This window comes from Chinchilla lanigera, unplaced genomic scaffold (assembly GCF_000276665.1).
Source record: "Chinchilla lanigera isolate Chin_1 unplaced genomic scaffold, ChiLan1.0 scaffold00103, whole genome shotgun sequence".
Classification (NCBI taxonomy): Eukaryota; Metazoa; Chordata; class Mammalia; order Rodentia; family Chinchillidae; genus Chinchilla; species Chinchilla lanigera.
The window spans coordinates 2,770,207-2,786,694 of NW_004955504.1; the positions used below are offsets into that span (position 1 = coordinate 2,770,207).

The 16,488-nt window shown below is 40.2% G+C and overlaps 1 long non-coding RNA gene across 1 annotated transcript in view; it reads right to left on the reverse strand.

Annotated features, from left to right (window-relative positions):
- Window positions 1-329: 329 nt before the first annotated feature.
- The window catches only part of LOC102013630, a 37,951-nt gene continuing 21,792 nt past the window's right edge, over window positions 330-16,488 (reverse strand). Inside the window, exon 3 of the long non-coding RNA XR_001231542.1 lies at window positions 330-1,235. This is a non-coding gene — a long non-coding RNA (uncharacterized LOC102013630). The remainder of the gene's footprint in view (window positions 1,236-16,488) is intronic.

Below are 16,488 nucleotides of genomic sequence, written 5' to 3' on the forward strand. Positions count from 1 at the left end.
CAGCCATGATGTTTGGGAGGGTGGTCATATTAAATGCATCTCTGACTTAACACTGTTTTCAATCTGCAATGGGTTTATTGGGACAGAACCCCATCATAAGTTGGGGGGCAATGCCTTTTGATTCATTAGAGCCCTCAAAGACTCTAATTTTTTTTTTTTTTTTTGCAGTACTACAGCTGCCCAAGTGCTAGGCAAAAGTCTACTACCACTGAGCTGCATCCGCGGTCCACAAACTCCAATGTTCTCATGAATTTCCAGCCCAATCTTTTACTCTTGAGTATAATATAAATCCAATACATAACATGAAAGAAAAAATAGGCTCGGTGAAATCCTTGCTTCCTTAGAGACCAAGTAGTATAACATCAGACTCCAGGAGCCCTCCCACTGGAGACAAGTATGAGCTCAGGCAGATGTTTCTTCCTGCCCAGCAGCAGCGGCTCCTGCACCAGCCACCTCCCCCTCTTGCTGAGGAAGGAACATGCCCAAGCTGGTGACAGGGATGGCTGGTGACAGGGCAGTCTTACCCACTGGCCTGCATCTGGGCAGAGGAGCTCCCACCCTTCCTGGGGCCAGGTGACCTTGGCAGGTGGCAAATGCCTCTGACATAGTCCTGGCAGCTCTGTTTCCCTTTAACCATGGTAAAAGTACTGAATTTCATTTTGACTGGAGGGATGAAATTGGTGTAAAAACTCGTTGTGATCCCAAAACTTACTTGGATACAAATGCAGGAAGTATTTTGTTAACACAAAGGGCAGATTTTACATCAAATGATACGCCTGACGTGGCTGATGCTCCCCCAGCTCCCGTGAGGACCCTGAGAAATAAGGAGGCCACCTCTGAGTCCTCTGATTCCAGTGTCATCACCACAGGGAGATGTCCCACCACGAACCTTATCAGCACCCACCAGGCCAGGTGGGGTCTCCCCAGACAGTGGCTCTGCTGAGAACCTTGTCCCATGCCTGGCTCGGTGACTGTCACTTCTGCTTTGGAGACCTCGACAGCCAGCTGGGCATGGCGACTCCTAGAAGAGCGGACTTCTGCCCCTCGGTCACCAAGCTCCTGCCTCCATCCTCAGCTTCCTCTGTGGATTATGAGACAAAGGTGGTTCAGGAATTGCTTGACCTGCCCTTGCAGGTGATGGTCCTCGAGGTCAGCAGGCTTCGAGGCCTGTGTGTCCCACAGGATCAGGTGCCCAAATCAGAGGCGGAGGTCCATGTTCCACATGGAGGGACATACTGCAGAACAAAGCAGGGCAGGAAGTTGTCGATCCGAAAATTTTCATCAGTAACTAAAAATCTGCATACTGTGCCTACATTGTCTGTGTTAGAATTGAGTCCAAGTTAGTATCAAATTTAGCACAAATTTATAGACCTAATTATTTCAAGGTTAGTGTAGCAATCAGATAGAATTTGGAGACTAAACTAGCAGCAGAAGTGCTTGAAAGAAAGGGTACAGCAATACAGGCCAATTAACCCTGAAATCCGTGTCACCTCCTAGGGCAGGAGAGAGAGGAGAGTGTAAGAAGTGGAAAGAGCAGAAACCAGCTGGGCCAGAGGAGACAGGTTCCTCAGTCCAAGGACGTGAAGATGAAGGAGAGCCAGGGTCGGGGAATAAAAAGCAGGATGCTCGAGCCACTGGGACAGAGGGTTCTGAAACTGAGGGGACAAGGTCCCTAATTTTGAGCTGACAGTACAGCTCACTGTACTTTAAACATTTATCTCAGTTTCATCTGACTGAACAGATTCTGATCTGAGGTTTTAATTCCATCGCTTCCCTAACCCACAAGAGCCCTGCAAGTAGCACAACATTTACATAGCAACATTCTGTCATTTTAGCACTTAAGACATTATCTTACTTGATCCTTCAAACAATGCCTTGTGGAGACACAGGTTTTACTCTTTTTAAGGATGGGAAAACTAAAGAGCAAGAAGAGAAATCCTATGCCCTGGGTCACGCAGGAAGCTCGGGCTAATGCTGGACTGGAACTAAGGTACCCTGGTGGTGCCATCGGATACGCCTATGTTTCAGGACGCCTGTGTGAGCCTGGGCATTGGGGGGGTCTTTCACCCGCACCAGCCAGGGCCATCCTAAGAAACTGCAGCCCTCAAGCGTCTTGCGTTTCCCCAGGTTTTTCCCTCACAGCGTTTTTATTTTACTTCGCTCCACTTATCCCACTTCCTATCTTTACATATTTCTTTAAAATTACAGATATGTAATTAAGTGTTCTCCTCAGAAACATTTTGAGGGAATCTTGAAGTTGCTTTATTAATTCCTAAAAAGAAACCTGCGTGGGATTTTTGAATCCTTCCACATCACCTCCATCAAACTGTTTCTCAGAGCATGTGGATGAACGTCACAATTAGCAGGTCAGTAAAGGAAACAGGTGACTGAAAATGTAAGACATATGTGTGCTGCCTAACACCTCCCCTGCCAGAATTCAAACCAGGGATTAAAATGAAAACTGTTTCCAAGAAGCAAACTGCATCCCACGCCACCCTTCAATTACTAACTCTTCCTTGCTGTCGGCCACTCTCGGCCTCCTGGCTGACTGGACGTGAGGCAGGGTAATTCAGATTCCAGAGCTCAGAGCTCCCCTCTCCTCCCAATTAACAGCAGCAGCACACTGGCCACGGGCGATTCTCAGAGTGCTTTGCCTAACTTAATTTTGCTTTTAGCGCTCAGTGCCAGGAATACCTGGAAAATTATCTGCTAATTATCTCGCATTATCTATGTCGGTTCATGTCTAAAGAGCAGCGCATCTAATTACAAGCCCCCTTGCTATTTACCTCTAAAGAGTGGGTTTAGCTGAGAAATTCTCCAGAAGCGTTTGCACTAAAGGCTGGTAATTATGTGCTTTGCGTTCTTCAAGGGAGTTCTTTTCAGTACCAACAACAAACAGTCACTCAAGTGAGTCATTCAAAGACGCTTAGCAGCAGGTGAGCTGTAAGCAGTAATTACACCTGGACATCCCAGTGTCTTCTGCATGGACAATTAGTGAGTGGAGTGCTAACGCACCCCAGCCTACCCGGGGAACAAGGAACCCTCTCCTTCCGAACAACAGCTCATGCTCAGAGCCTTCTCTTGGTTGGCATTGAATCCTAGTCAGTATTTTGTTGAGAACACGGAGAAATATAAAAAATGTAAGCAAAAGATGGTTATATTGATGGCTGAATTTACGTGGCCATTTATTGATGCCCATTTAGGACCAGCCAGCACCTCTTCACCCTAACCCGCTGGCTCATTCTAGAAGAACAGCCAATAAAAGAACGCATCTTAAATTCCCAGGGAAAGCGGGTCGTCTTATGTTCTGTTTTCTTTTAAAGCAATTACACATGTTGAGAAACTTGAGAAGTGTGGTTCAAGTAACTACTTTTCTAAATACATTTGACAGAAACCTAGTGATACATTTCCTTATCACACTCGAATACTTCGTGGTATTTTTTTTTAATAAAATGACCCTCCTCTATATACAGCTATCACCAGCAAAATCTAGAAGCCAACACCCACACGCAGCTGACTTCTGAACCCCACGCTCTATGTTTCACCCATTCTCCGGTTACTCACAGCTGATTTTGGAATGAGGTTGCATTTGCTCACCATGGACTCCTTTTCAGCGTTTCACCCGAGGGAAATGACTTTGCAATGTACAAACCCTACTGTAAAGCAAAGTCAGTCTACTGGGTGCCTCTTCTGAATTACTACATCACCTGCAAGCCATGGTGATTCATTTTATTTTTTAATTTTAAAGAGAATAAAAAATAAAAACTAAAGAATTTTAAAACAAAATGATAGGAAATTAATAATGGCTCTTATATTGCATATTGTTCTTTTCAAAGTAGTTGCTCAGATTACCAGGTATAGACTTGTAAGATTGATCAAACAATATAAACGCTAACTGTTCCTTTCAATGAACTAACAGCAACTAGTAGTACCATTATCTTAGCTATCTTGTACATATATTATCCCTTCTTTCTCTTCTCCTTTCCACCATCCCAGTTGTTCTTTTCTTTGGAGAGTTTCTTTCCCTTTCACAGTATCCATTGTACCTTTTGGATCTTATTTACTCTTTGAGGTTCTTATACTAGGGAGACAATATGATGGTTACACAGTCGGGTCTGATTTATTTCACTTATGAGTGTGGTCTCCAGTTGCATCCATTTACTTATAAAAGCCTTGATTTTACCTTTCTTTATAACTGAGTAGGACTCCATTGTATAAAAGTAACACATCTTTTTTATTCATTCCTCGATTAATGGGTATTTGTGTTGTTTCCAAGATTTGCCTATTACAAATTGTGCTACTGTAAACATGGGTACACCTATATTGTTGTAGTATGTTGTTTTTAGTTCTTCTGGGAAAATACACAGAAGAGAAATAGCTGGGTTGAAAAGGATTTCTAATCCTTGTTTGTTGAGGAATCTCCACACTGATTTCTACAGTGGCTGTACCAGTCTACACTCCAACCAAAAGTGGAAAAGAGTTCCTTTTTCCCCACAGCCCTGTCAGCATTTATTCTTAGTTGATTTTTTGATGATAGCCATTCTTTCCGGGGTGAGATGGAATTGCAATGTTGTTTTAATTTGCATTTCTCGAATGACCAGGATGTTGAGCATTTTTTTCATATATTTATTTGCCATTTGTATTTCTTCATCCGAGAAGTGTATACTCATCTCAAATGCCCATTTTTGGACTGGGTCTTTAAATTTTGGGGGTGTAATTTGTAAAATTACTTATATTGTCTAGATAGAAGTCCTTTGTATGAGAGAGAGTTGGCTAAAATTTCCATTTGTGGGTTTGCTTTTCACTCTGCTGGTGGTTGAGCTCAGTTTTACACTGTTACACTGTTTTGTCATTTTGCATCTGTTGAATTGTTATTTCCTGGTTCCTTGTTATTTTTTGTTTGTTTTTCTTCTGGTACCAGAAATCGAACTCACGTCCTTGCCCTTGCAAGGCAGGTGCTGTGCCGCTGAGCTAAATCCCCAGCCCCACTTGTTATTTTTAAGAGACCTTTCATTTCTTGATCGCTAGCTGCAATCCTGTCTTCAAGGTCTGAAAGTCTGTCTTCAGTTTCATTCAAGAAGTTTGGCCAGCTTTCAATGGAATTTTTAATTTCCTGGATATCTCTTTGAATCTGTTTCATGCATCCTAATTCTTTCCTGTATTGTTAATTCAAGGTTTCCATCATTTTCCTGTGCTCTATTTTTTTTTTAATCTATGTCTTCTTTAGATATGTTCAGCAATTCTTTCACTGTCATTGTCATTTCTTTTTTTACCTAAGAGATTATTTCTGATCTGATTTCCTCTATAGCCTCCCAGTGTTGTTTCTTTACTTCAGTTGCTATCATTTCAGAAATTTCTGGTGTGTGACTTCCAATTTTTCTTTTTAAAATTTATTTATTTATTTATTTAAAAAATAGTACAAAAAAAGAACAATAGCAAAATACAAACAAAACAATGCAAGAACATTTAAAATGATATGGGATTTCAAACCAAATGATAGGGATTAACAGTGGTTTTTATATTACATATTGTTATCTTCAATGAATTTGCTCAGACTTCCAGATGTAAGAATGCAAGATTGATCAAATTATTAAAGAGAGGGGCTGGGGATTTAGCTCAGCGGCAAAGCGCCTGCCTGGCAAGCGCAAGGTCATGAGTTCGGTTCCCGGTACTGGAGAAAAACCAAAAAAAAAACCAAAAAAAACCCAAATTATTAAAGAGAATAAGAAAATAATAATTTAAAAGAATATTAGAGATAACACATAGTTTCACTAGACAGGATTGTAGGAATTCACCGGTGGTTTTTATAATGCAAATTGTTGTTGTCACATAAGTTGCTCAGATTACCAGATATAAACAGTTAACGATTAAAAGTTTTTTTATATATATTTTGACCAATTTTGCCAATTTCTTCTATGTCAATGTCTCCTGGACTTGTTCTGGGTAGCCTGGAGGTCTGAGATTGCATTTTGCTCCTTTGTCTTAATATGAGATTGCATTTTGCTCCTTTGTCTATTTCAAAAAATTTTTATTTTGCTTTCTGTGATGATCCTTGTGAATTTTGGTAGGAGATAACTATATCACTATTATCAAGGTATTCCTAGGAAAAGTCTGTTCTTCACAAATATCTTCTGTGTATAGCAGATTCTTGGTTTGCTTCTGTCTCAAGACCCTACCTTCCCAGGTAATTGAGAGTGGAATATTGGCTTCTGTTTGGCTCTGTCCCCAGTCTCTCGGTGTAGAATATATTGAGGTTATTACCCCATAGCTTCTCAATATTGTTACACAAGGAAGAATAACTTATTAGGGTAGTGCAATTAGCAATAATGATAGTATCAAGCACAATTTAAACATTGACAAACTGGGTAATTATTGTTTTTGTCTTTTAGAGCATAAGAACAAAGTCTCTTGTTATATATAACAGAACCAATTACAAATTAGGAGCTTGTATTCAATGTGTTTCCCCTTGTTAGAGTGGATTTATCCTGGGTTCCTCTGGAAGAGCCAGATGCCATGTCCCCAGCATTTCCTGTGTTGGCTACCAGTCCTTTGGTGTAAGGGCATGGGCCAGGCACCTGGGTCCTCCAGGTGGAGGCTCCTGTGGTAGCAGGGAGGTGATAAGTAGAGTCGCTCCCACCCCCCCGTGTGACTCACTGAGGCTTCCTCATTGACTAACGGGCAGTAGGTAGGGTATCTCTCCTCCCTAGTGCCTCATCAGGGCTCCTCAATGGTTAATTTTAGTGGATGGTGCTTAAATGTCTAGATGATTGTTAGTCTTTTTATTACTGGTGGTGGTAAAGAGAATGTCAGGGTTTAGAAGCTTTCCTTGTGCAAAGACCAGTGGGTAGCTACGCTGGCTCAGCAAAGCAAGGAATGTGCTGTCCACATAAGAGAAAATCATGACAGCAGAGGGATGGTGCATTTCTCAGCAGAATCATGGTGGGAACTGTGTCCAGCTGCTGGGAATGCTGAGTAGGACCTGGTCTTGGTCATATTTCTCATTGTTCAGACACCCATGTCTTAAAGGAAGTTGGGCTGATTTGGGCTCATAGTTTGTAGAGGTTTTGGTCCACACTTCACTGGCTCCAAGGGATCCTGGCATGGCAGAGGGTCATTATAGAGGAGAAACAGCTCATGGCATTGTGGCAGGAAGCAGGGAGAGTGAAATCAGAGAGGAGAAGGGAGATACTCTTTTCCAGGCCGCCCAGATACTCTTCCCCAGTAACCCACCTCCTGCTACCAGCCCTCACCTTTGACCAGGACATTTACCTATAAGCTCATAAACTTACTACACCTAAGTTTCACACCCTCATGATCCAATCACTTCCCAAAAACCCACCTATGAGCACAGGAAGCTTTGGAGGGGACATCTAGACATAAATCATAATAGACATGCTGGCCCCTTCTGTGTCGAGAGCCCTGGATCTCTGACTCCTGGAAGAGTTCTTGCATTTTTCCTACCTGCTTTGTTCTCAGACTCCAGACAGGGGAGACAATTCACTACTGAATGGAAATTCCACCTGGGTGTCTAATAGCATCTCCCACATAGCAAATTTTAACAGCACCCTGATAGCCACCACCCATTCCTGTAATTCTGTCTCCACCACAGAGGTTCTAGAGCTTCTCAGGTGAAATCCCTAGGGCTCAGTCTACTTGGAAGTCATCTTTCCCTTCCCCAAGAGCAAGTGCTGCTTCTCTTCAGCACATTTTCTTACTCTTTCCAGTTTTCTCTGCCTCCATTCATTTCCTAACATTCCAGCCACCACTGATTCTCACCAGGATGTCTGTCATCAGGTCTAGCTGTCCTGCGTCCCTCTCCCGTCTACCTACAACTTATTCTACATTCAACAAACAAAGTACTGGAGCAAAAGTTTAATAGAATCATGCTGTTTGTGACTTAAAACCAGTGGAAGGCTCCCTAGCACACAAATAATGAAATCAAAATTTCTGGCCCTCTCATGGCAGAGACTGATGGTGGTGACTCTCCATTCTCCATTGTTCTCCTCTGTCTTGTTATCAGAGAGTCTTTTTGTCTATAGCTTTAAAAAAAATAGTTTAGAAAAAAGGTAAAACAAAGAAAAAAAGAAAAACAATCAAAACGAAGAAACACTAATTTCCAAATTTTCTTCTACCTAAATGTGGCTAACCTTATAAAGCAGTTCTGTCCAATGGTATGAAAGCTAGAAATTTCCAGGAGAATTTTCAGTTTCCTGATGCAAAATTTATCTGAACTAGGATGGGATAATTATATGTTTCTCTTTATTTCCTGTCTGCAAAACGACTGTGATGGTGGTAGCTGCAGCACCCATTTGAAGCTATGAAGTAAAAGTATGAAACCATATTAAATTCCAGCAATTACATGCCTCCACCTTCAGAATCCCATTACTTGACAAAAGCAACCCCCTATGTATTTAATGTGGTCAGTTTGTTCCTCACAGGTAAACACAGTGAATGCATCTGCAGGAAGACCAGGATGTTCTAGTCCAGACCTAGCTCTCCATGTTCACTGTGTCTCTGAGAGGGCAGTGCGGGAAGCTGTGAGAATGAAAGTGAAGATGCAGTGGAAAACCTAGGAAGCCGTTAAAGTCACCAACACGGAAGGTCTGCTGAGTAAAGCCACAGGGAGTGAGCAGAGCCACCCCAGAAATAGGTCATGAGGGCAGCAACAGCCAATGCCACAGAGGCAGAGCCACCCGGGCCGGTTGGACCTCCCGTTACACCACAGTTTGGCCCAACTGCTAGTCCCAGAGCCACAGAATTTAATGTGTTCCCTGGCTTTTGCTTTCATCCCATTTATGTTATTGCCCTGTTCTGCTCTGCGGGAATGGGGATATTTGCCCTGTGGCATTGTACATTGGCAGTGTTTAACTTTCTTTCCTGATTTTTGCAGAGGTTACAGTTAACAGTTTGCCTTATGTCTCAAAATAGACTTTTCAGCAATGCTGTAACTTTTAAAAGCTTGCTAACACATAGAGATGGACTAAAGGCATTTTGTATAGAGAGACAGACATGGGTCTTTTGGGATGATGGGTGGAATGTTACAGTTTAAGTCTAAAGTGTCCCCCAAAATACTCGTGTATGGAAGGTGACTGGATTGATGGGTCACTGTACTCATAAGTGAATTCGTTCACTAGTGAACCCATAGCCAAACGCACTGTTAGGAGCTGAGGCCTTGGGGCTGTGCCGCGGGAAGGTGCACCTTTCTCTGCCACTCCTCCCTTCACCCCTGGTTCTTGGCTGCCAGGATGGGAGCAGCTTTCCTATTAGACCATTCTACCTTATTCAACCTGCCTTGGAGCCAGCTAAGGACTGGACCCTTCAAAAACCGTGAGCCAAAATAAACTTCTCCTGCTCTGCGAGCGAGTGTTGAGCACTGTGGCTCAGTGACAGAAAAGTGACCCAGACAGCACGCCCGGCCTTGCAATTCTCTGGCTGCACCGCCTCTTACAGAGGAAGAAAAGCCCAAGCAGAGCTTTCTGGAGAGGATGAAATGAAAACGCCCCATGTGCCTCAGCTGTCTGTTTTTGTGGTGGATGTTCTCACTCATTATGTTTTTGTATATTTGGGAGATTTCTAAAAAGAGAAGGAATAAACCACTTTTATTTTACCTGCAGTTTTCTGACAAAACTATTTTATCCATATGACATCTCCAGTCAACTCTTTTTAAGATTTTTAAATTATTAAATTTGCATCCATTACTTTATTAATATTAATACATCAATATTTAAATGTATATTTCATTGCATATTCATATATTTCATGTTATATTCTGGTTGTGTTATAGTATGATTATATCCTGGTCTTTATTAAGATTGTAGTACTTATTTTTTATGATTTTAATATATTTTGCCTATTTTGAAGATGTCTGATTAGTTCTTTTATTATATTTCTAACTTAAATTACATATATATGTATATAGAAAATGTACAGTTTCCATTTTAAATGTTCTCAAAATCCTACATGCCTACAGTTTTTTATGATTTCACCAGAATATATTTATAATTCATCTATTTTTTTTTCTTCATCACATGTGTAATTTATTAATTAACTTTGTAGGTTTTCAGATACCTAAAAAGTCATGTTACTGTTATTGTCTTGAGGCTGAGAAGCAAACTACGCTCTCAGTTATTCAGAAAACACTGGTTATTCTTTTATTGTCTGACTCAGGGTGTACTTGAAATTATAACAAAATGTATATTATGTATTGAATAAATATAGTTTATACATTTTTAGATAAAGCTTATTGACTATACTATGTATACCTTTTACATCATTCTTACTTTTGTCTTTTCAACATTTCTATCCAAGTTCATTACAGGACTAGTTAAGATGTATATTCTACCCTTTCATTTAACTTGTCTATTCAATTTAAAATGTCAAAACTATATACTTAAGTACATTTGTGTTGAATATTTTTAAACTTTCTGCTTAGTTGTTCTTTTTGAACATATAAAGCTAGGTGTTCTATGATTTGCCCTTAAAGTAGTGATAAAAAGAAATAATAAAGAATTGAAGAAAGATAATGTCCCAAAACCAGAAGAATAAAACTATAAATTAATGCATTCATTCCTTAGTTTATTTTATGTTATTGTTGTTGAGTACTGAACCCAGGGCTATTTACCTGTTAAGCATGCACTCTTCTTGTGAGCTATCTATAGCTCAGCCTCTATTTATTTTAAATTTGACTATAACACAGTCAGTGACAAGGGTGCTCTAGAACCAAAGAAAACAAAACAAAAGAAGCCAGAAAGTGAGCATCTAAACTACAGAATGTGAGATCACACACACACACATACACACACATACACACACATACACACACACACACAGTCAAAACATCTAAGAAGCAGAGGAAACTTGAACAACAAACCAATTAATACTTTAGATACCATGGCTATTTGCACAAATGCAGAAATGAGAGATCTCCTAATGAAGAACTTCAAACGTGTATGATGATACTAACAAGCGGAAAAGAGAAAGGCAGAGGAGGAGTCCCTCACTCTCAGAAAAAACAGCTGGGAGAAATATGGAGCACAGAGATGAGCCAGAAATTAAGTCTGAATAACAGTGTGCTTGAGGGATAGTGTATGTAGCTGAAAGCATAGACTAAAAATAGATAATACAATCAAATAGCTAAGAAAGTTGAATGGAATTAGGAATATCCTCAGAGAAACAGAAAATAAAAGATGTAGGCAGTATGCAAAGAGGATCCGGCAGAGGTATAAGTGCCACATGCCACCTTCTCCTCCTGATTCTTGGTTTTCATCAAGGAAAAATCAGTGAGATAAAATTAGTATTTAATCTGTAACAAGCACACACACATGTACCCTTTTTTGAAGTAAAATAAAACTTGAGTTAGTATACTGGGAGAAACTTATCATCTTCCAGGAAATTTTGACTCAGAAAAATTAATTCTAAAATATATTGTAATGAGAATGTTAAACCTCATCAATTGTGCTATGCATGAACCTCCGGGAATAAAGTCCAAGTCATGTAAAAGGAAAGAAAAGAAAATTGGATTCGTAGCTACAAATGTGAAAAAGAGAAAGCAATACACCATTAAATGGGGTTACTTGTCAAAACAAAAGTGCAGTACACTGCACTCAGGGTAGTACTGTCTTAGCGACAATATGAGTACAACTGAGTGATAGGCACCGTATATTTAGGTTGACAATAAAGTTAGTGATACAAGAGCATACTCATGGTGATATATTTTATGCATGTTATATAAGAAGGTAGGTTAAAAATAAATTTACTGTTTAAAAAGAAACAGTGGAAGTACAACCCAATGCAGATAGAAATGGCTATTCATAGAGCTAGGTAGTTAAGGATCAATATTACACATCTGTGTGTATGATTTTTAACACATTTTGACATTTTGATCCTATCTATGTTTCACATCCTGACAAATGAAATAAAGTTTAATATCAACCATTACTCATTAAATGTAATGAAAATAAACATGTTTGTATATTAGATGGCTAACATCATTGCATAGATAAGACATAACCAGATTTATTTTTACATGTTATGATAGTACACACACAACAGGATATGTTTCAAAGAATAAAAATACTGCAAACATGTCATAATATTCAATCAGTTGTTCTGTTTTTAATGATGATGCTGATGGTTTCATAACTTTGAGTAGGTAGCTTGCAAGAGAGATAAGCAAACATATTAATGATATTATGAACAAGAATTGCAGTACATGAAAAGTAGACAAAAACAGATCATCAAGACAGATAAGAAAAATACTTCCTAACATTAAGCTTTGTTTGGATAGCTGAGTTGATCTTTTATTTTAAAAATACGCACTTTTCCCAGCTTAAGCTATGGAAGCAGCTTCGGAGCAAAGTCACTTGCAGCAACGAGCACATCTTATTCCCCTGCGCTGCCTTGACTGCCAGTCCTCCTAGCAAGGGCTGGAGTTCCGCTGGCAGCCCGTTAAGCTCTGCAGCGGAAGAAGTGCCCAGTGACGGAAGGAAAATGGGGCCACGCAAAGAACAAAGCATGCTTGAGTATGACTGAGGGCCTCAGTCTGACCAAATTGGGGCATCAGCGGCTTCAGCCAAAAACAATGACTGCAATGGAGAAGTACGTTGAGAAAAAATCTGGTGATTCCTCAAATGAATATAGGGGAAAATAAGCAAACTCATTAAGTGTAGTGATGCAGGTGATCCCTGCATCAAAGCCATAGCCTGAAGAACAGTCCTGGAAGGGTTAATTCCTTCCTCAGATATCTAAGGTAAAAGTGTAGCCAACCCCAGCTGATGAGACAAAGCTATTCTTCCCACAATTGCACCAACTGATAAATACAGAAGCAATGATATAATTAAAAATAATTTTGTAGCCCTCCAGTGAAGTTGTTGATTCAGACAGTGCCACCAACGGATATTAAATATCACAGGTGAGAAGCTGTCACCACCTTAACCAAGTGATTACATTTAGCTTCACTTAAAACACAGCCACCTGACACAATGGCGTTTCTGATGTGCAGAAATGTCAAGTTCATAACATCACACAGGAACTCTTCTTGCTAAAAATATCACCGTGCATGTGGCCTTAACCTTCACTGTCTGGGAAATCTAGAGCAAGGGAAACAAGTTAAACAAGTTAAATGGTACGATGAAGAAACAATTCGACAAATCCAGAAGACAGGGTGCTAAAAACAATTGCAGTGGTCACCTCAAAAGCCAGTGAATGCCATGGTGAAGACATTAGAAGTCTTCAAGGAGAAGAAAGCTATTCTAAACTTCTGAAAAAAGGCTCTGTAACAAACAATGGACAGGCATGATTCTGAGTTTGATAAAATCAGGTTTAAGGTATTTTGGGAAAAACTACAGTAAATTTTTAAATGGTCTAAGACCAAGTGATATTAGAAAAGTACTGTAATCTTGTCTGCTGTGATAATGGTATGTTGGGTACAGTTGGCAATGTGTGATCTAGCAAATTGTTTTTCTATCTGCATCTCTTAAATATCTATTTATCTATTATCTATCTAAACAAATGGAGATAGAGATAAAAAGTTAGAAAGGTAAAAATAAAAATATGGCAAATATCTACTCGAACAATTGTTATATCCATTTTTTACTTTTTAACTTTTGATATTTTTAATAATAAAAATTATATATAAAGATATTTTTAGCTCAGAATAGAATTTTAGGACTACTTGAGTATAATTTTTAAAGATTGGATGTAAACAAAACCTTTTTGTGCTTCAAGATTATTCAAATAGAAAATATAATTATAGAAAAAGTTCTTTTATATTTTCCAAGTTAAAATGACTGAAATCATTCTTTTCAAAGATTTGATTTATATTACTAGAGTATTTCTTATGTCAAAAATTTCTGCAAGTAGGTAATGTAAAGTCCTTGTTAGATCTCAGTAGTTCTCACTGTAAACTCTAAGAAAAGATAGATCCACCTGCCTTCAAAATTTGCCCTTCTTATCTTCAGATTGTTTTGTGGTCCTCTTTGTCCCAGTTATTTATTTGTAGAGGGAAATTCATCTGTTTTTAATCCAAACACAATTTCTTCTGCAAGTGTCTCCTCCCCATGTTTGCTAAATTGGACTGGATTCCTAGAATAGAAACAGCTGGCATGTCTGGGATGTGTGTGTGTGTGTGTGTGTGTGTGTGTGTGTTCACAGGCACACGCATAACACTCCTGACATCCGAGTCATGGCAGTGAGTGACACCCGGCGCCCGGGAGCTGGCCCTCACACCGCATGGAGCCGTGTACTTCCTGCCTCTCCTCGGGGTCTCCAGTCGTGGTCATGTAATCAGAAACACACTGTGTAGGTGAAGGCAGCTGAGATCCACTGGAACAATGGAAGTGACATTAATAACATTAAATGTCATAACTCTTGACAACCTAATGCAAATGAGCGCCTTACGAAGCAAGTAAAAAAAAAAAATCTCTGAATATATCTTTGCTTTAAAGTACATTCCGTATTCAAAAAAAATTGTTCAGCCAAGATGGAAGCCAGGAATCTAATTTTGGTGACCTCAGCTACATTCCTTCAGGCACAAATTAGTCACCTTTCCAGCTGTAATCATCTCTGTGTATGATGTAGAGCCATTCTGATACTGAGAACTATGCAAATGCTTCTTTTATTTATGCCTTTCCCTTTGGATTTGGCCTCCACTTTTCCTTAATCTTGCATTATTTCTTCCATGCTAATGTGATTGACAGGCTAAACACTCCCAGGCCTCCACCCTCTCTCTCTCCCTGCAGAAACATAACAAAGGTGCTTTCAGCCCTAAGCTAAGGGAGTCCTAGCATTCTTTCCCTGTTGTCACAACAGATTTTGCAGCCCCTTCTGATGTGGTTTCCACACACTCATCTCCCTGGCCTTGTCAGAGGGTGCCATCATTTAGAAAGGTACACAGCACTTTGAAAGGATTAGACAATAAAACACAACTCAATCCTTTATAAAAGAGAGGCAGAGAGAAAGGGAGGGAGAGAAATGTCAGATGTTTTGGAGCAATTGGACAAGAACGAGGCATACAAAGAGAACCAGCACACGGATGGAAGGCTTGTCCCTGTGAAGCAGAGGTAGGCGAGGATGGCTTTTGACAAATATTTACTGCCACTGAGAACTCTTCGGAGCGAAGACTTGTAAGCAGTATGACACTGTTTAAAGCAGACTCAAGGAGGGAGAGTCAGGAAATCACTGGACACTTCCGTCATATCTGTCTTCTTCTGTAATCCCAACAGAGGAGGAGAAATGAAAGCCATCATCTCCTGCCTTTGTGAAGAAAGAAAATAAAAGTTAAATAGCCCAGGGAGAACCAAAGCTGAAGGTGCTGGGTTAGGAGCTGGTGGGGGTAGAATCCCACGCCCCTCAGCTACAGAAGCTCCTGGACCCCAAAGTGCAGGGTCCCTGGGACCCAAGTCCTTCCCTGGCTCTTATTTCAGACCAGGGATCAGCAAACATGAGAACTTTGATGATTTACCCAGGACCCCAGAGCTGGTTAACATGCAAGACCTAGGGAGGTTAGTTGTGCAACAAATCTGCCCACAAAGCTGTGCAGTCAGCTAGGTATCTGCCGCTTGAGACTTGGAGCCCTTCAAAAAGAGCAATTATTCCTCTCAATCTCACTCTGGCTCTTATTTGAATGATGTTATAACAGTTCAATTCTTTTTTTCTCTGAATAACAATGTACAAAGTCAGCCATGAATGATATATTTCATAGGCAGTCATTGAAACTCTATATGATTGACTTATTCCAAATAGCATCTTCTTGGGTAGAACTACACACTCTTTCGGCATTTACTACACATGAGGGTCAGCAAGGCAACAGGGAGAGTGGCAATTTCTGAATAAGTACGAGTCAGTACCAACAGTGTGGGAAGTCCTACTGGGTCTTGTACAAAGGCAATGAAAAGCCAACACTCAGCAGAGTATGGGAGGAAACAGAGAACTGCAGTTGGTCTAAGTGTGAGGCATTTGGTATCTAGACTTTGCTGACTAAGGGTCTGGCACACACTTGGATAAATGGAAATTTCACTGCATTTCTTGCTCTGAGATTCACAGTTAGATATGTGTTTGCCTTACTTCAGTGCAGAACCCATGAGACAGGCCAAGGCAAACAGAAGTATTGTCATTTTAAATGTTGCTTCTATGCAGTACTTTGGAGCTGGAGAGTGGTATGAACTCATGCTTAGGATCACACATACACACACACACACACAGACACATACACACACACTCACACACATGTACATACAGAGAGGAGGAAGAGAGAGGAGAAAGTCAGGATATGTGTCTTCATGGGGTTGTACATGTTTATTTGGTGGGGAAGCACTGGAACCCCAGTAATAACAAACACTCAGTACCCCGATCTTCTGTTCTAAATACTGTTCTTCAATGTAAAGATTCAGCACTTTTTGAAAACAAATGCTAATTCAAAGGTTGAGGCAAAGAAAGAAAGAAAAGAAAGAGAGAGAGAGAGAGAGAGAGAGAGAGAGAGAGAGAGAGAGA